The sequence below is a fragment of the Chlorocebus sabaeus genome, chromosome 8, assembly GCF_047675955.1.
Source record: "Chlorocebus sabaeus isolate Y175 chromosome 8, mChlSab1.0.hap1, whole genome shotgun sequence".
Taxonomy (NCBI): Eukaryota; Metazoa; Chordata; class Mammalia; order Primates; family Cercopithecidae; genus Chlorocebus; species Chlorocebus sabaeus.
In genome coordinates, this window is record NC_132911.1 from 65,433,711 (window position 1) to 65,446,365 (window position 12,655).

General features: G+C 37.6%; 1 protein-coding gene across 1 annotated transcript in view; it reads left to right on the forward strand.

Annotated features, from left to right (window-relative positions):
• The first annotated feature begins 2,706 nt into the window (after nt 1-2,706).
• The window catches only part of CLVS1 (clavesin 1), a 215,624-nt gene continuing 205,675 nt past the window's right edge, over nt 2,707-12,655 (forward strand). Inside the window, exon 1 of the mRNA XM_008000741.3 lies at nt 2,707-2,997. The gene's annotated coding sequence lies outside the window, so the exon portion shown is untranslated. The remainder of the gene's footprint in view (nt 2,998-12,655) is intronic.

The following is a 12,655-nucleotide window of genomic DNA, read 5'->3' on the forward strand; positions in this document are numbered from 1 at the left end:
TAACTAACATGTCGTGAAATTCTGAATGCCTTTTGCAATGTCTTTTGAGAAAAGTGCCCATGGGTGTTTTGGTACAATCATGTCACCTCCACCATCAATTCTAGCCACAACTAATTAGAACAAAGGTTGGTGCTGAGCAAAGGCTGCTAGCAATGGGAGGCCTGTTATACTGCCTATGAAAGCATCTTAACTGAGAGGACACTCCTCGCCTGATAATGACTAAATAAACCAAACAGATCGTGGTTCTAAGAAAGTTTGAATGCAACATACAAAGAGAATCTCAGTAAGTAGAACACAGAATGGGAAAAGTTGCAGAGAGAAGTGGCAGAGGTGTAAGGCTTGAGTAGCAGAGGCCATAATTAAGAAGGGATCATGAGGTAGAGGGAAGAAGAGAAAAAGAAGCAGCTGGTAGAAGCAGGGGAAATGGTGGGAGATGGCACAATAGAACTTGGTTACAAGATCACAGGAGCTGGCATTGAGATATGATAACTTTTAGTTCTCCAAGAGGCCTGATAGCCTAATCCTTCTGGGATGCAGATAATATGGCCGAACAGTGGTTCAGAGCATTGACCTTGAGAACAAGCAGACATGGATTACAATCCCAGCTGCCCAAATAATTCAGGCATGTTACTTAACTTCTTTATGAGTCAGTTTTCCTGGAAAAATGGGGACAATACAAGTACTCCCTCATGGAATTGCTGTGAGGATTCAATGCCATATTGCTTGGAAAGTTCTTGCTATAATGCTTATACATGGGGAAAGATTAATAAGCTAAAGGTTAGCTATTATTATTACTATAAATTGTGTATCCTTATAATAAGTTCCCATGTGATGAAGTAAATGAAGTAAGGATGTATTTCCTGCAAACTAAAAGGGACTAATACATAGTGTGGCTCAGATAATTGAATGAAAAGTTGCAGGAACAAAAATCTTGGGATAGGAAATGGAAACTGTAGTACTCTGTTTTCATAGGTCTCCAAACACTCCCTGGCTTCATTCTCTCCTACGCACTGATGCTGTGCAGCAACGGGGACTAAGTAAGAAATTGTCATAGCCCATGGCCAGAGTAAGCCCATGGCCCTGCCCATATGTAATAGGGCTGGGAAGTGTGGGCAAGCATCAGGATATTAGATGATCAGCCAATATTTCTGTCATAATCTGCTCTAGTGGTTACCAAAAATATCTTAGCCCCCATGGAGCCATAGAACACAGAACTTACCACCAATAGATCACACCCTACCCATCTCCAAAAATTCCTTCACTTGCTGCAACCACTTCTCAATTTTGAATCTCTAAGTTTTAGATGGTTGTCTTATCTCTACCTCATATCCAGATGTGGATTCTCTCATTCTGAGAATGTATAAACTAAGAACTATGTTGTTCCAGGCATACTTGTAAGTGCTTGGGAAGTGGTAGTGAACAAATTATCTGCCACATGGTACTTACATTCCATCAGAGAGAATGACTAAACAAATAAGTAAATATGTAATACTATATCAGAGTTGGAAGAATTCTGATGACCTTGAAGTCTTTTAAATATATGATAGAAAGATTGCTTTAAAATATTTTATAAGTTTTCTAACTTTTTAGTAAATGTGAAAACTTTAAACAAATACAAGTAAGAAAATCAAGTTATCTTGGCAAAAAGAAAATTTACCCATGATGATGTAACTGATTTGAAAACTGGGGAAAAATGGGAATGCTGTATTTGATATCTTGCTTTCCTTCACTTAACACTTTGCAAGTATTATTTTTGGTCTTAAACAGTTTTCAAAAATTTGTTTTAATAGCTCTAAACATTACAGATTGTATGAAAAATTAATGCTTTTTTATTTTTTGACAATGTTTATGATCATAAATGAAATTTATACACATAAATCTTTGCATATCTGAATATATCCCTAGCATAAAGTACTAGAAATGAAACTACTGGATCTAAATGCCTTGTATATTTATGACACTGGATGTACATTGTGAAATAGATTTGTAAAAATGTTATGCCATCTCACTATTATTCCAACAATATAAGATATGCATATTTAAAACTTCAGCCCAAACTGCCATATTAAACTGCATATTTCCATTTACTGGTGAGGTTGATATTTAAAAAATGTGTTTATTATGCATCCCCATTTCTTCTGTAAATTATTTGTCATTTAACATTCCTCCTTTTTTTCTAAAAGGCTGTTAGTGTTTCTCTTTTATGTGGTACTTCGTGTATGAAACATCTACTTGCTGCAGTTTTTTAAAGTGGTAATTTGTGTTTACTTTTTTAATATTTTGACATTCAAGAGTGTTTTTATGCACTCAAACTTACTGATCTTTTTCTTTTTTATTTCTTCTATTCCTCTTGTGCTTAGAAAACCTTCCCTATCCTGAGATCGGTAAAATATTTCTGTTCTTCTAGTTATATTTTTAAGTTTTATGTTTTTGATAAAAACATCCATGTGTAATTTATTTTGGTGAAATGAGACTTTGATTTGAGTCTCTTCAAATAGTTCATTTTCTTAATACCATTTGTTAGTAAAATAATTCATCCTTTTTCCCCATAGGTTTGTGATACTTTCTTATCTGTCAGATTTACACACACACACACACACACACACACACCCCTGCTTTTGCGCTTTCATTAATCCGTTTGAAATATTCTATTTTTAACGTTGTGTGGGGAATGATGGCGCCGGTACTTTTTGTCCCAGATGTTAACAAAATTACAAAAAATTATTGGTACTTCTCAACGGAACCACGGAGGGTTGTGGTACGGAGGCATTTAGGACCCAGGGGAAAGCTAGGCTCGGTATAGAAGGACAGAGAATCGGGCGCACACGCCTCCTACCAAAAATCACAGCCCCGTGTGGAGCTCGAGCTCTCATTCACAGCTTTCTAGAGAAATCTGAGCCCGAACCTGCCAGAATAGGGGATCTCACCCACCCAGTTCAGCAGCGAGGACACCTGCAGAAATACATTCCCAAAGCAAGGCTGGGCGGCCGTGTGAAGGTATTTGTTGCCTTTTTTCTCCCCTCTGTATTTGCAGAGCCTCCCCGCCTTTCCCCCGCTCTTGCGATGCCATGGCTGCGGCGTTTCAGCACTTCGGTATGTGGACAGCTCCCATCTGCAATCCCTCTGCACTCCATCCCTTCCGCACCGCACCCCGCTCCCCGCCGCCTCCGCGGTCCATCCTCCTCCCGGCGCCCGCTCAGCCTGCGCCCCCTTACACATCAGCACCCCCATCTCCACCATCACCGTCATCATAGCCACCATCACCAGCGCGGTAACTATAGTCACACAACTGTGTCTTGCTACTTAGACAAAGCCCGAGGTCCGCAGGGTAGAGGGAAAGAGCTCAAGTTGACAGGCATAGGAAGGAAAGTTCAGGTGAACAAACCCCTGAAAACAAAGAGAGACGCCTGTTTGCGAGAAAGGGAAAGTGAAGGCAGGAGGGAGAGACCCCAGGCACGGGGACAGATGGGGCACTTGCCAGACACCAGCAGTTAGCCAGCTGCCTTTCAGCAGATTAGGGTCTGTTTAGTTGAGGAAATTAACATGGCCTAGGGCATAATGTGATTCCAGAAAAATAGAAATGCAAGCTCAACCTGTTTCTTCTTTTCCAATGGAGAATCACCAGGAAGAAGGGTGGGGGTGACTGATGACTCATATTCACCCACACGTCCGTTTCCTTTCCTAAGTGTTTAAAGGCAGAAACTCTAGAATTAAGTTTTTTCTTCTGTTTTTACTAAAATGTTTTGCAAAATCGGGACCCCAGAGATTCATTCTGGCCAGAATAAAAATAAAAATGATGGTAATGATTGTAACTTAAGAAAGAGGGCTCTCATTCGAATGAACTATTTGTTCCAATGTTTCTTCCTGTCTACTTATTTCATTTCTATTTCAAATCTTAAACCTCTCTTTGGAGCAAAGAAAATAGATCCCTTGCCCAAATGGCCAAAGTAGTAATGATATTCAGACCAGATGGCCTTGCTTTGTTCATCATCAGTCAAGGACTGGCTCAGATTTGGAAGGCTAGATTTTTGTGTGCTTTCTCAGTAATCAGGTGATAACACCATTTTCCTATAATAGTAAAGGGTAATAGAGTGCAAAAATTGAAAAGGCATTTTATGTAACTCCGTTCTGCCAGGCTCTGCTTTTAGAGTGCTATCATTTTCTATGTCAGCTGAAGGGAAGTTGGAACATCTTTCAAATGTCTGATTAATTTGAACCTGAAAGTCTAAGCCCAAGTCATAGTCCCCATTTGATTTAGCCAGGATCATCTGTTTTATAAGAGCTAAAAAGCACCAGAAAATTAGTGCCTGAGCCTGTCATAAATAAAAATACTTTGCTGGGTGCTCATTTAATTGATTTTTACTGAACAGTACAGCATTGGGATTTTTTGACAAGTGTTTTTAATGAAATTAACATCTTAATTAAAAATGAGATTATTTAAATGGGAATAATAGGTCACATGTGACAAGAAAGTTTAAAACAGAGCACAGAAAAGCTTGATTTTAAAATTGCCCTTGTGTATTTATTCTGTCTCTTAAAGACAGTGAAGCAAGTTTCATCTAAACCAGCTTGCTCACCATTAGAGGCATTGTTGAGAATAAAGACAGTCACAAATACGTGTCTTCTGGAAGAAGTTCTGAGGAAAATTCATACTTAATTCACTTTTAGAATGAGAAATAGTAGCATTGCATCAAAAGTTAATTACTGCCACTAATTATATAGATATGATTTCACCTGCCTCTAAAATTCATTCACTTTTGGATCCCAAGCAAGAAAACTTGCAAAATATGTGGTGAAATGGATTTTATAGAGGAAGAAAATTTGATCATCCACATAATGTCCTTGGTTTGGTAATATCCACAGTAAGCAAGATCTCTTAAAAGTCCTTGAGAAAGCAGATTCTTAAAATTCCCTTTTCTGTCTGCAAAGAATGGTTCAGCTCAGACAATTTTTAAAAGTGTACATATTGCCAATTCTAGCTGCTTCACACCAGAAATGCAGGCCAGGAATCCAGTGCCTCTAGAGCTTCTGTCTTCCTGTGTTTAATACAATCTCCTGGGGCTGGGGAAATTTTAAAACAATGCTGCTTCAGTGAGATTTACAGGCATCTGTCTGTAAGCAATGACTTTTCTTGACTGAAATGTTATGCTGAGCTTATTGATTTTTATAGAATGACAATATCCTGGCTTCCTTACTTAAATCTTTTCTATTGAGAGCTATTTCACCTTTAAAAATATTTTCAATAACAGAAATTGCTCATTTTTATAATGGATTTAAAGGTGAAAAGAAAATGTTTTCCAGCAGTGTCATCATATATTTTTGTAGACATGTTCATAGAAGAGTGTCTCATTTAGAATCATGGAGTAGACAGCTGGAAGGTCTTTCATTTCCCAAAAGGCAAAATCTTGAACTTTTCAGAACTGGTGGTGTCTGCTCACTTCTGAAGGTTTTACAAAGAGAGGCACTTTATTATCCCTAGGAAGTGTATTCACAACTTTACATACTCCCTGATAGCAGAGCCTTCCATCCTTAGTAAATGGATCCAGGCTGACTTTGATCTTCTCTACTGTCCCTGTTACACAGTGACTCAGACAGAGGAGGCAGCACAGCAGAATGAGTATACAAAATATGAAGCTTGACTATATGCAATCAGTCCAGAAATATGTCCTCAACATTGCCAACAGAGACCTTCTTTTCAATCTTCTCCCAAATATTGCTTGTTTTGACTGTTGTTAATTTTATCCAGATATCACCAGAATAAAGTTGTTTCAAAAGAAGGTCCACAGTGTGAATTTTGACAAGTCTGCAACCTGTAACTGATGTATGTCTCTTTATTGAAACTCATGTTTAATTACCAATCTAAGTTTTTCTTAGTTTAAGGGAAGTTTATACTCTTTTGCTTGATTCTTTATGGATTGAAAATGAACTGGCTAAACATCCCCTGCCCCATAAAAAACTTTCATTTATTGAGATAATAAGTTCATTTTTCTTCCCTATCTCCGATGCCTCCCACAGCCCTTTATTACACCTTCTCAGGTCAGGTTGCCCTAGGCTCTGTCCCTTTATGCACCTGTTCTGTGACAGGCAGTATCCGAGAAAGTTTCCCGTGTGGTAGACTAATTTCCTGTGAGCTTTTGTGCTTCCTAATTTCTGAGCCAGCATAAATTTCTCCACATGTGTTTGAGATGATCTGCTCTTGTTTCCAGGATGCTTTTAGCCAAATCTCCTGTTCCTAAATATTGTGCAGACCACTTGTAACTCCTTTTCTATCTATACTCCTTAAAATAGTATCAAAGGTCTTAGGCAAAGTTCCATATATTTATGTTTGTCACTTACATAGCTTATTCAATATTCATTATTTTATAGTTTTGGAGAAAGTAGGAGGAAGTTACGGGCCTGGGAATAGCATGGTGCAGAGGGGCATGTTAAATTACAGGATCTATACGCAAAAAGTTTCTTAATGTGTGGTTAAATTAAAACAAAATAAACAAAACTCATGAGATCTCTCTCTCTTTCCTTTTTTCTCTTCTTTCCTCCTCCTTTCTCTCCCTCTCTCTAAATTTCCCTGCCTTCCTCCCTTCCTTCTTTTGTGGTTGATATATAGAGCATGCAAACATAGTGAGAGTAATTAACTGGGTGATCTGATAAACTATTATGAGTGCCATTGCTCCATAGGTAAAGAAGACATTGTGGGGACTTTTATGTTCCTCTTGGACAGTGCAGTAGCGCTGTCCACAGACGGCGTGAGTTCTGGCCTCAGAGGCAATTAATCTACCTCTCTACCCCTCTGGGTCATTATAAATCCTCTAGACCAACTTTTCTCAAACATTAATTTGCATGCAAATTGCCTGGGGATTCTGTTACCTGTTCAGCAGGTCTAGGTAAGTCCTGACATGCTGCGTCACTAACAAGTTCCTGGGTTCTGCTGCCACTGCTGATGCATGGACCACTCTTTGAGAAGCAAGAACAAAGAAAAGTTTTCTTTTTTAACATTCTCACTTTTATGTCTGACTACTAAATAATAACACTTATTCTAAAACAAAACAAAAACCACCCCATGTTCTGAAGTAATAAGAGCTCAGAAATTCTATTTCTAATTGAGGAGAAAGTTATAAAAATAGCCTCTTTCCTCCCACCTCACCCTTAAGCATGCTGCTGTGTTTTACTTTTCCCAGGCAGTTTTCTTAGCTGTGATTCCTACTGCTGCCATTGTCTGTGCAGTCACATCCAGAAGAAGGTTCACAGTTACATGGATCTGCTGGGAAAACATTTAGTGGAAAAGGGGGCAAATAGAGTTAATGACTGTTTTGGGGTGATTCCTACCTTTCTTATCTTCTTTTAGGTCCTCTTCCTTAAAAAAGAGAGTCTATTCTTACAGAAATAATCTTTCCCTTTGAAGACAGAAGGGTCAAGGTTTTTGTTTGTTTGTTTGTTTTCCTTTCTCTTCCCATTGATACCCCTAGGAAGCACAAATTGGGGTATCAACTGCCAATGACTTCTTATGGGGGTAGTTGAATAGCCTACGAAACATTCCAGTCTAATATCCTATGGCTCAACAATTATTTCCCTATATATTATCTTTGTTTAAGATACATTGAGGTGTAAGGTAAATGCTACTTCAATTAAAGACTTTTTCTACCAAACACAGTGAGGAGGAACAAAAATCTCATACTTTCTCTATAAGTTGGCTTTCCCCTCAACTCCTTGCATTATTTACCCCAAGGAAAACTGCAAAATGATGCTAGAATCATCTGTCACATAGGGCCATCTTCCCTGAGTTGGAGTCTATTCTAATTCTGACCTGGCATCTATTTTGTTTACAAAAGTTTTCAGTGTCTCTACTCTGATGGAGCTCATTCCAATCTACTTTTAACATTTCTTAAGAGCAGGAACAAATGGGAGCAAATGTTTGTGTGCTTTTTTGCTGTTTTAAAGGGAGCCAAGGGAGTCTACATAATTAGTATTTATGTGGCAAGAGTTAGTCCTAGGCTAGGAATAAGCTAAAGGTGGTGAAAAGTGTTCTGTGTAGCACGGGCTAAATTCTGGTCACACCACGCTTTCAGATAATTCAGAGTCTCCTCTCTATCCTTGCAGACTACTCATCTTGCCCCTAGTACAGATAGTTTGTATCTGTAAGTTGGCTAATATTTAAAGAAAGTCAATGAATTCGGGGTCACTTTGTTACCCACAGGTTTGATGTTCCGTAGCCAGTACTCATGCAGAAGTCCTACAAACCATAATGACCAATCTGAAAATTCATCCATGAGAAAAAAGACTCCTTCTGGTCAGTACCATGGAACATGTAATCAACCAGCCTCTGAGATTTAAGTATAGACTAAATAGGTTGTAAGGGAGTGTATTATCTTTCAAGAAAGATTTCAAATAGAGTAACACTTAAAAAGAAAGATTTTTGGTCACTATGATTTTTCAGTTTGGGTTTAGATATATCAGCAGCATCTATTTTTATTTCATTCACTATAAAAATTCCTTTTGGTATTTCTAGGTAAAAATGCATATTCAATTTAAAAATTTGAAGTAAGGTTTTAGCAAGGTAAAGAGCTATAAGGGTTAACCCAATTCAATACATTTAAAAAATCTGGAAACATAAATTCACACATACCAATGGGTGAGGTAGTTGGTTAGACTTTCATGTACAAAGTGTTGTCACCAGTATTAATTTTTCATCTTTTTCTTGTAAAAGAAACCCACAAAACAAATATGGCTATAGTTTCTTATTTTATATTTGTATTAATTTAAATTTATATGTATTTAAAATTGTTCTTTGTATTACTAAGAACACCCAGAAGCCATGCAAATTTGAGGTGTTGTTCAGCAGTTATTGAAGTTCTTATATTTCAAATAATATTTAGGCTTTACAGATCTTATTTTTCTGATCGTGACAACAATATTCTATTTCCTCCCCAAATTTGGGCAATTTTACAACATCCCTTAAATGATGTCCTTTAGGACTGACAGGGTATGGATGTGTGTTTATTATGTGAGTGTAGTTGAGTGTGAGGGCACTGGTACTCAGAGTGATGTTAAAGACGGCACCTACTTGGAGAGCAGAGTCTTGGACAAAATGTGGGTAAAGTAGGTTTGAGTGCAAATCTTTGTTCTTTCAGCCATATCTAAATCTCAGATTCATCTTTTCATCTAATAGTAAGAACCTAACTTTAAGGATTGGTGTGGAAATTAGACTATATAATATCAAATACCTTGGCACCTAATAAGTACTCTATGAATATTTGTTGGTTTTCCAACTTGAAGACTAGCTCATTATCTGACTTAGCTGTTATGTACCCCGAATATGTACCCAAATACAGCATAATTATAGTATTAACAAGAATTTACAGTTAAAGTAAAGTAGATCTTTTCCTTTTACAAGCACTTTTACCAACATTATTTCACAGAATTTTACCTCAGCACTTCCCAAGGAATTATCTTTCTTCTGTCTATTGCAGGATCATTGTAACAAAGAAAAAATAACTGATATAAAATGCTTTGAAACACTACATACACACATATATATATATATACATATTTTTAGATAAGACATTGCTAATATTATTTTGACTTTTTCCTGATGTATTGTATGTCTGTTTCTGAAGATTATAACAAAATAAATAAATGAGAATAAGAGATCATAAAATTACCAAATTGATTTCATTTGAATTATCATACTTTTCTGAAAGTATTTTTATGCTTAAATTCTTTGATTCTGAAGAGTACAGTGTATGTTTGTAGATGTACTTTCTTAAGACTAAATTCTGTATGAGGAAATACAAAAAGATTTGTTTCTAATGGCAACTTGAGATGAAATATAAAACTAGAATCTACAGATAACATTATTTTAAATATCATAGTATGGATACTCTTCTTTTCTCCCTCTCATACAAAAATATCATTACCTAATTTTCTAGTTCACTGGAAAGGTGTGGACTGGAGTGAAAGGAGGTATTCCCCACCTTGACCTTCCCAGAGGAAGTTTGCGAATTACTCTCCATGCATTTGAAATGGTGTCTAAATACGGAATCATTTGGGACTAAACCACATTGCAGGGAGATGGCCTCTGAGGCTTACATGAATCTGCCTAAAGTGGCCTGTTCGATCATCAAGCACATTTCAATGCTGATACCATGCTTGGCACTCTGCTGGGCACGGCAATCAATCCTTCAAACAGAATGACAAGATCTGTTATCTTTGATCTGTCATTTTTGCCAAAGGAAAATACCTAAAGGAAGAGCAAAAATTAGTGATTGCTGGAAAAGGCATAGACAGCTTGATTTCGAACAGCACCAGTCATCTTCCAATGAAGGAAGGAGGAAAAGATGGCAACTGGACATCTGTAAGGCAGAGTATTAAGCCACCCAAGAAAGTCTATTCATCCATTGGCATATTTAGGCTCATAGAATGGTAAGTTTGAAAGGAATTTTAGGGAACCAGAGTGAGGTTCTGAAACTTGCAGATGGTCACATAGGTCTTAAATCATAAATAATAAAATCTCTCTGCTACACATAGGAGAGGACAGCATAACAGTAAAGAGCATGGTTTCAGAGAAAGATCACTTTTGGCTGAATCCAGTTTCTGCCTCTTAGTGTCTGTATAATTTGGGGCAGTCATTTAACCTTTCTGTGCCTTAGTTTCCTCATTTGAAAAATGAAGACAATAATATACTTATTTCATACAGTTGTTCTGAGGATTAAATACTGTAGCCTATAAAAAGAGAGACTGCAAATGCCTAGAACATAATAAATAGCTATAATATATAATACGAATTATTATTATTAATACTACCAGCACAGAAAACCATTTCTACTTCTTCATGTGATACAAGTTCAATGTATCCATTTATAATTTGGAAAAGTTGAATGAGAACCAAGTCCTTTATGTGAACAAAAGATTATAGTCAAATGAAAATGCTATATCCTGGTGAACATTCTTCATATAGCCTTTCTAGAGCCTTAAATATTATCAGTTGAAGTTGTTATTTAAGTAGCAGTCTATTCAGACTTCTGATATGAAGAATTTGCCTTTAACAGAAAATATCCATGTTATCCTAAGTTATAAAACCCAGTGACCCTGGCTTGAGTATTCTCCCCAGAAGCTTCTACTGTATGCTGAGCACAGAATAAAGATATACATTGAAGAAAATTTATTTCGGATATTATAGATTGGAGGCAAAGCTATATGTGGAAGCAGGCCATGAAAAATGCAACCTCAACTTTCCTTTTGAACCCATAGTAATTTATCTCAGAAACAATGTTGAGTTCCCTGAACTGTAAGGTAAGTAACTTGCCCCAAGCTTTAAATCTTCTGTAAGGAATAAGTCATTGCTGTGCCTTGTGCTTTAAGCACTGTGCTCCATGTGTTGGAACTGTGAACATTACCTGGCATACTTTAGGGAGGTGAGAATCTGAAGCACAATGTGATTAGGCTAAATTCTCCAGGAAAAAAAATACTTTGTAGATGAGGAATCATCAACATTAATCAATCAGTCACAATATCTCATTTAAGGATAAACTGTCCTGGAGGTACTGAAACACTTATTCACTCATTCAAACATTTTGACTACTTTCTTTATTCATGTATTCTAGGCCTATTTACTGAGCATCTACTTCATGGCAGGCACTGTGCTAGGCACTGAGGATGTGGTGGTGAATGCAATGAAGTCACTCTGCTGGTGGAGCTGACCCTCTTTTGGCCACACCCTGTATCAGAGATACACAGATGAATTAAATCCAGGCCTTCTCTGTAAGGTGTTCGGGATTAAGAGAGAGAAAAGAAAATGGCAACAGAATTTGGTGTGGTCAGGGGTATGGGACTACTGTGACCTCTGAAGGCCAGGAAGGGTTTCCTAGAGAAATGAGTTTCAAATTTACTTCTGAAGGGCAAAGAAGAGTCAATCAGTAGTTATTCTAGGCAGAGAGAGAGCAGCTTTTACCAAGGCACACAAAGGTGAGAAGAAACTGCTGATGGCTGCCTGGCCAGACAATAAATCTGGAGAGTTATAAAGAGACCAGAAGATGAAAGGTCTTGAAATCAGGTTGCATAGTTTTATACTTTATCCTAGGACAACTAGATGCTAATGATGGATGTTAATCAAGGAGTGACATAAACATATTTCAACTGTAATACAGAGAATGGGTTGAAATGCAGAGAATGGACTGGCAGCAAGCATACCAATAGGGAAAATGTCACAGGACTGAACAGATGAGTAGTGATGCAGTCTAAACAAAGACAGTGATCATGGGGATGGAAATAACCGGGCAAGTTTGAAAAACATTATGGAAGTAATTGCCTGGTAGCCGCCAGTAAGAGAGAGGGTGGAATGATAGTTGACTCCCAGGTTTCTAGCATGGGAAACTGCGTAGAAGATGATGTCATTCACTAAGAGACAAAGGCGGAGGAGCAAATTCAGGATAAGGAACCATGATTAGTTTAGTTTTGAACATAATGAGTTTGTGTTGTCTGTGAGTCAAATAAGTGGAGATGTTCAGTAGGTTGTAGAATGTGCAGCCTGAAGATCTGAAGGGAGCTATGGACTGATGTTGTAGATGGCAGATCATGGGGTCAGGATCTTGGAAAACACTAGCATTGAAGATGTGAGCACAGAAGGAGAAGATTGAGCAGAGAGGGACAAAGGGCTAGGTGA